The sequence below is a fragment of the Ostrea edulis genome, chromosome 1, assembly GCF_947568905.1.
Source record: "Ostrea edulis chromosome 1, xbOstEdul1.1, whole genome shotgun sequence".
In the NCBI taxonomy this organism is placed as follows: domain Eukaryota; kingdom Metazoa; phylum Mollusca; class Bivalvia; order Ostreida; family Ostreidae; genus Ostrea; species Ostrea edulis.
This window is the reverse complement of record NC_079164.1, coordinates 21,509,539-21,516,073: the sequence shown is the minus strand read 5'-3', so window position 1 is coordinate 21,516,073 and position 6,535 is coordinate 21,509,539.

The window sequence follows — 6,535 nt, the reverse complement described above, 5'->3', positions numbered from 1 at the left end:
TAATCTTGTTATCTATATGGAATAAATTTTTATTTGTGTGCGATAATCTTGTTTATAATATAGGGTTATTGAACTTAAATTGGTGAATATTGGCACGAGTTGCCTGTTAAAATGCACGAGCTTGCGAGTGCATTTTGACAGCCAACGAGTGCCAATATTCACCAATATAAGTTCAATAACCCTTTTATTATATAGTTAAAGTATTTAGTTGTTAAATTATATCCCTTTTCACTCAAAATAGACGAGAATTCATCAATATTGGCATCTAAGGTGAAGGTGTTCAATATCAGCATGCATTTCTTAACTGATCAATATTTAACCCGTCATTATTGCATGAAGCAAACTGATTTTGTGAATGGGGACATCATAATTTATGTACAGTAAAACATTTTGTTTAAGCAAATACCGGCTCTGTCAGATTCGGAGGACCGTCGTCTGCCATTTTAGCTTGTTTACGTCGTTACGTTAACGTCAATATTGAACGCAATCGGATCACGCGCTCGTCCTTTTCCGTAACCGGTGAGAAGACTCGGACGTGGATCAGTGCAAGAATTACATCAAATCGATGCATTTCTTCGCCGGAAGCGCGCCCGTGGATGAGTGTTAAAAGGCCAGAACCGAATCCCTGAATAATATTTTATTTGCATTTTCACCACAGATTCAGTTTTGGTATCATTAACGTCTTATTCACTTTAATACATATCATGTAAGTGGAAATTGATAGTGGTACAATATCTTAGATGTGTATAATATCTTAGATGCATTTGAAAGTTCACGTTTCATAGTGTAACGTACGATTATGACGTCATAGTTACGTTTATGTATACGTAGCAACCAACTCTGATGGCATCGATCCACATACGAGGTTCATTTGCGGTTACGGAAATAGCCGAGTAGTTACGATTGTATTGAACGCTCACACTCGGAATGTTTCGGGCGCATACAATTTACGCAATGCAAAGTTAGCGTTCAATAAATTCTCAGGATATTGAACGCTAACATTCTCTAGATTTTACGCAGACTTTATAATAGACTATTTATTAGCTATATAAACCTTGATTTAAATTCGATAAGAATAACAAGTCTATCGAATATAAATCAAGATTTATCTAATATACATAAAGATTTTCGCATATAAATAGCAAGATTATTAAATATGTGCACATACATCAAATTAAGGTTTATTGAATATGAAATAAATATAAATCAAGAATTTCGCATTATGAATAATATAGGGTTATTGAACTTATATTGGTGAATATTGGCACGAGTTGGCTGTGAAAATGCACGAGCTTGCGAGTGCATTTTGACAACCAACGAGTGCCAATATTCACCAATATAAGTTCAATAACCCTTTTATTATATAGCTAAAGTATTTAGTTGTTAAATTATACCCATTTTAACTCAAAATACTCCAAAATGGACGAGGATTCATCAATATTGGCATCTGAGGTGAAGGTGTTCAATATCAGCATGCATTTCTTAACTGTTCAATATTAAGCCCGTCATTAATGCATGAAGCAAACTGATTTTGTAAATGGGGACATCATAAGTTATGTACAGTAAAACATTTTGTTTAAATAAATGAATATGATATCAAATACCGGCTCTGTCAGATTCGGAGGACCGTCGTCTGCCATTTTGTCTTGTTTACGTCGTTAGGTGGCAGGGGACAGTTTCTTTGGTTTTGAAACATGTGGATAGGGGGTATACACCAAAGTCAGATTATGACAGACTAATGAAAAATCACATTTCCATTTTATGTCAATACTTGTATTTCATATTAGTGTAATTAATAAATTATGACCCTAAATTACATGTAATCTATAAATAGCCTACTGGTGCTGGTGCACAAAACATGCTCTGAGCAGGTTCCCCTTTTTTGCTTTGATTTTCCCTCATTTGGGCTAATCCGCACCACCCCCACACCATCACAGTACCAAACATGGGGATTTAGACACTGTGCACAATCAAGAACCCTATCTGCCCTTCTCAAAAATCTACCTCTCATATGGGGCCATCCACCTTCCCTCACAGCTACAGACCTTTTGCTAGACCCTGCATGTTTTCACCGGAATTTCTTCAGCAACTGACCACGTGTCTCAGTTTCGTATTTGCACCCATCTATATGCTAGGAATCATGGTGACACCTACATGTTGTATATCAACATTTTTACTAAGCACTCAGCTACATTTGACATGCATCCTAAAATTATTGTATACATTTTTACACATGTAATATCACTTCAAATACGGGGTAATTCCATTTTTTTTGAAAAAGTTGACCGGGCCTATAGTGCGAAACTGTCCCCTGCTACCTTAGGTAGCAGGGGACAGTTCCGGGCCTATAAGGTAGCAGGGGACAGTTTCAACTTTTTCAAAAAATGGAATTACCCCGTATTTGAAGTGATATTACATGTGTAAAAATGTATACAATAATTTTAGGATGCATGTCAAATGCAGCTGAGTGCTTAGTAAAAATGTTGATATACAACATGTAGGTGTCACCATGATTCCTAGCATATAGATGGGTGCAAATACGAAACTAAGACACGTGGTCAGTTGCTGAAGAAATTCCGGTGAAAACATGCAGGGTCTAGCAAAAGGTCTGTAGCTGTGAGGGAAGGTGGATGGCCCCATATGAGAGGTAGATTTTTGAGAAGGGCAGATAGGGTTCTTGATTGTGCACAGTGTCTAAATCCCCATGTTTGGTACTGTGATGGTGTGGGGGTGGTGCGGATTAGCCCAAATGAGGGAAAATCAAAGCTAAAAAGGGGAACTTGCTCAGAGCATGTTTTGTGCACCAGCACCAGTATTTATAGATTACATGTAATTTAGGGTCATAATTTATTAACTACACTAATATGAAATACAAGTATTGACATAAAAGGGAAATATGATTTTTCATTAGTCTGTCATAATCTGACTTTGGTGTATACCCCCTATCCACATGTTTCAAAACCAAAGAAACTGTCCCCTGCCACCTTACGGTAACGTCAATATTGAACGCTCATACTCGGAATGTTTCGGGCGCACACAATTTACGCAATGCAAAGTTAGCGTTCAATAAATTCTTAGGATATTGAACGCTAACAATCTCTAGATTTTACTCAGATTTTATAATATACTATTTATTAGCTATATAATAACAAGATTTATCAAACATACTTCAAGATTTCTTGAATATAAAACAAGATTTATTGGATATGCAGCAAGATTTCTCGAATATAATTTACCATTTATCGAACATTTATACATCAAGATTTTCGCACATTAAAAAAAAAAAAACAACAAATAAAATGATTATTGGTCATTGATCAAGACTTTTAATTATGAATAACAAGATTATGGAATATAAATCAACGTTTTTGCGTATAAATAACATGAATATAATTCAAGAATTTGTATAATATTAGGTTTTGAACTTTTACACATGATACAATGTAGCAAACCAAAAGAAGTAACTCCTCTACTAACTGTGTATAAAGACTAATGGCGACCAGTCGACCACGGACAGTGTATTGTGGAATATATGCGGTCTTCACGTGATCATTCAAATTTATGCAAATAAATATTAAATAAATTTTAAGTACAAAAACAAAAAATGCTAAGTTCAACACACTAGCTCGATAACAAGAACTATGACTCCATTTTATTATGATTATTACATTTGCGAGAGGTAAAATGAACATCTGCTAAGCCAAGGATGACAATACAAGGTGTACAAGTATCTTGTGAAAGAGAAATACTGTGTATCGTCATCCTTGGCTAGTGAAGATATAATCATAATATATTTTTTAATCAGTAATAAAAAATTACGTGTTTGCTAGCTTCAGTACTAGTCTGATCAAAAATCAGAAATAATCGTCTAAATCTGAATGCCTTGCAACCTAGATTATAAATTAGTATATATACCCCGCACTTCTGACGTGAATCTATTCTTAAATCCCATCCAATTAAATTTGATGATATATAGCCATGGACATAGATAACTATTTAGCATAAAATGCAAATACTGACAAAACTAAAATTTAGAAATAACTATGAGTCTTGAAATCAAGATGAAGTTCAAATTAAAACTGTCTTCCGTAAACTGTTCTGAATTATGATACAATGTATATGCCCAAAGTCCAAAAATCTTCCATGTTTTTGCTTTTGTTCAGATCCGATCACTTTTCCAATGTGCATTTCCTGTGTCTTACTGAATATCTGCAACGTCACTGCTGGAACATCCAATAACGGAGTCGACGCTTGAACCCTCTCTCATTATTCGAAATCGATCTTCTTCGGTTAGATCCGAATCTAAAATGTAGATGAAGATGATCATGATAAACTTGTTAAAACACGGGATTTATCTAATAAAGAGATTTTAAATCGAATTGGCATCGTCAGTAGCCGATTATTTTTATTATTCATGTTTAGATCACCTGTATCACTCAGGTGACCTATTGCATACTGGTCCGTCGTGCGTTAACAAATGAACATTTTGAACTTCATTTTGATAACTAACATTCCAATTCTTTTCAAATTTAACATGGAGCATCTTTGGGACAAGGTGGACATAAATTGTAGATTTCAGGACTACTGGTCCCCAATAGCACACGATTTTATAGTTTTTTCCCCAATGTTGCACTTATTAGAATATTTTTCATAAAATAGGAAGAGACATTATCCTTTCTCAATCCCAGAAGAAAAAAATCAGTTTGCTTTCATCAACATCAGTGACGATAATATTCAGGAGAATTACGTAAGATAACGCACACATCACAATATTCCTAAACAACGGATTCTATCGGTTTTGGAACATAAAATGTACGCCTTTTTGCATTCTGTTTTTATTTTGAATTTAAAAACCAGTTTTTAAAAGCTTCATTTTACACAAGGAATTCAATTTTGGGCTTAATTTTGCGATTTTTTGCCGTTTTAACGATCGCTCACGCAATCGTATATATAATATACCAAACCACCTTCGGCGGCACTTATTTTAGCGCCATATTTTGGGGACCGGTATTCTAGAAGTGTGGATATTTAGAAAGAGTAGATAGTCCTTTATCAAAATTGTAATTTTGATGATCCCAGGGGACCAAAATGCTCAGTTATTAAATGTGTTCATGAACAATAGAACATTTTAAACTTCTTGATAACTACCATTGCAATTCTTTTCAAATTTGGTATAAAGCATCGTTGGGACAAGGATTCCTGCCCCCTGGGGTCTTAGGAGTGGGGCAAAAAGTGACATAAATCTACCAAATTTTGAAAATCTTCTCTACGACTTCATATCTTTAAGTAAAAATATTTTGCAATATGTTAATCATTTTATGAATTTTTCATCTATAAAATTTTACATGTGAACTGTGATTGTGTACTTTCAACTCTTTAGTTGCCAAATAGATTATCATCATTATTATTACAATAACAATTAGCAAATTAATTACTTCAAAATAAAGAAAAAAATTTAATACACGAATTGGACTGAATTTGGCGCCTACATAAAGATAAATGTAGATGAATTAAGAAGCTTTCTAGTTAGAATTCAAGGTACATGTATACTTAATTCGATTGAAATCGATCTCAAACTATTTGAAAGTGATAGTAATTACCGAATAGACTAAAATCTTTTTCTTACATGTAAAATAACCGTTTGAAATAAGCATAGAGATAACTAATGCTCAAATAAAATATTCCTATTTTTTAAAATAACAGTTACAAATGTTCATAGAAATTTCATATGTACTAGATCTAATACTCAATTACTTTCCTATTTTTTAAGAGATGGTTAGAAATGAGCATAGAAATTACCAATGCTTATATGTAAATGGTTGATGCGATTCATGTAGAATCATGCATGGATGTTCATCTATTGAATTATATATTATGTAATATCTTTGTCTAGGAAGCAAAAATTGCATAGTCTTGATAATTTCACAGGCCTCTGAATTTCTATCAATAAGCCGTTATATGATTAATCAGAGTGATATATATACCCCTTCTATATAAAAATATATATAGAAGGGGTATATATATCACTCTGATTAATCATATAACGGCTTATTGATAGAAATTCAGAGGCCTGTGATAATTTCCACGTGATTCAATGATATTTTTATAATCATATTTCAAACCATGTACAAGTCAGTTGAACTAGTTGAATTTGAAATCAAATGAGTCAGTTATTTTTAAGTACATACTCAGAGTAATTTTTTTTTAAAAAGTATTACAGACCAAATTACAGTATCTTTGAATCAAGAATGAAGAAAATTAAAAGAAATCAAAATAATTTCGAATCCATTTGCATTGATTTATAGAATGCGAAATTACCTCTTCTCGTGACAGCGTCCTTCATTTGATGATAAGCCCATTGGATACAGAGAAAGAAAAGGTTCGCTACCACAATCATTTTTTCTTGTTTCCTCTTCCTCTTGACAACGTGTTGTCAAAACATTTTTCATTTCATGGTTCTAAAAGATTTCAAACCACGACGTCACAATCAAAAACAAATATTGACGTCATAATAAGATTACCTACCTTCTTTCGG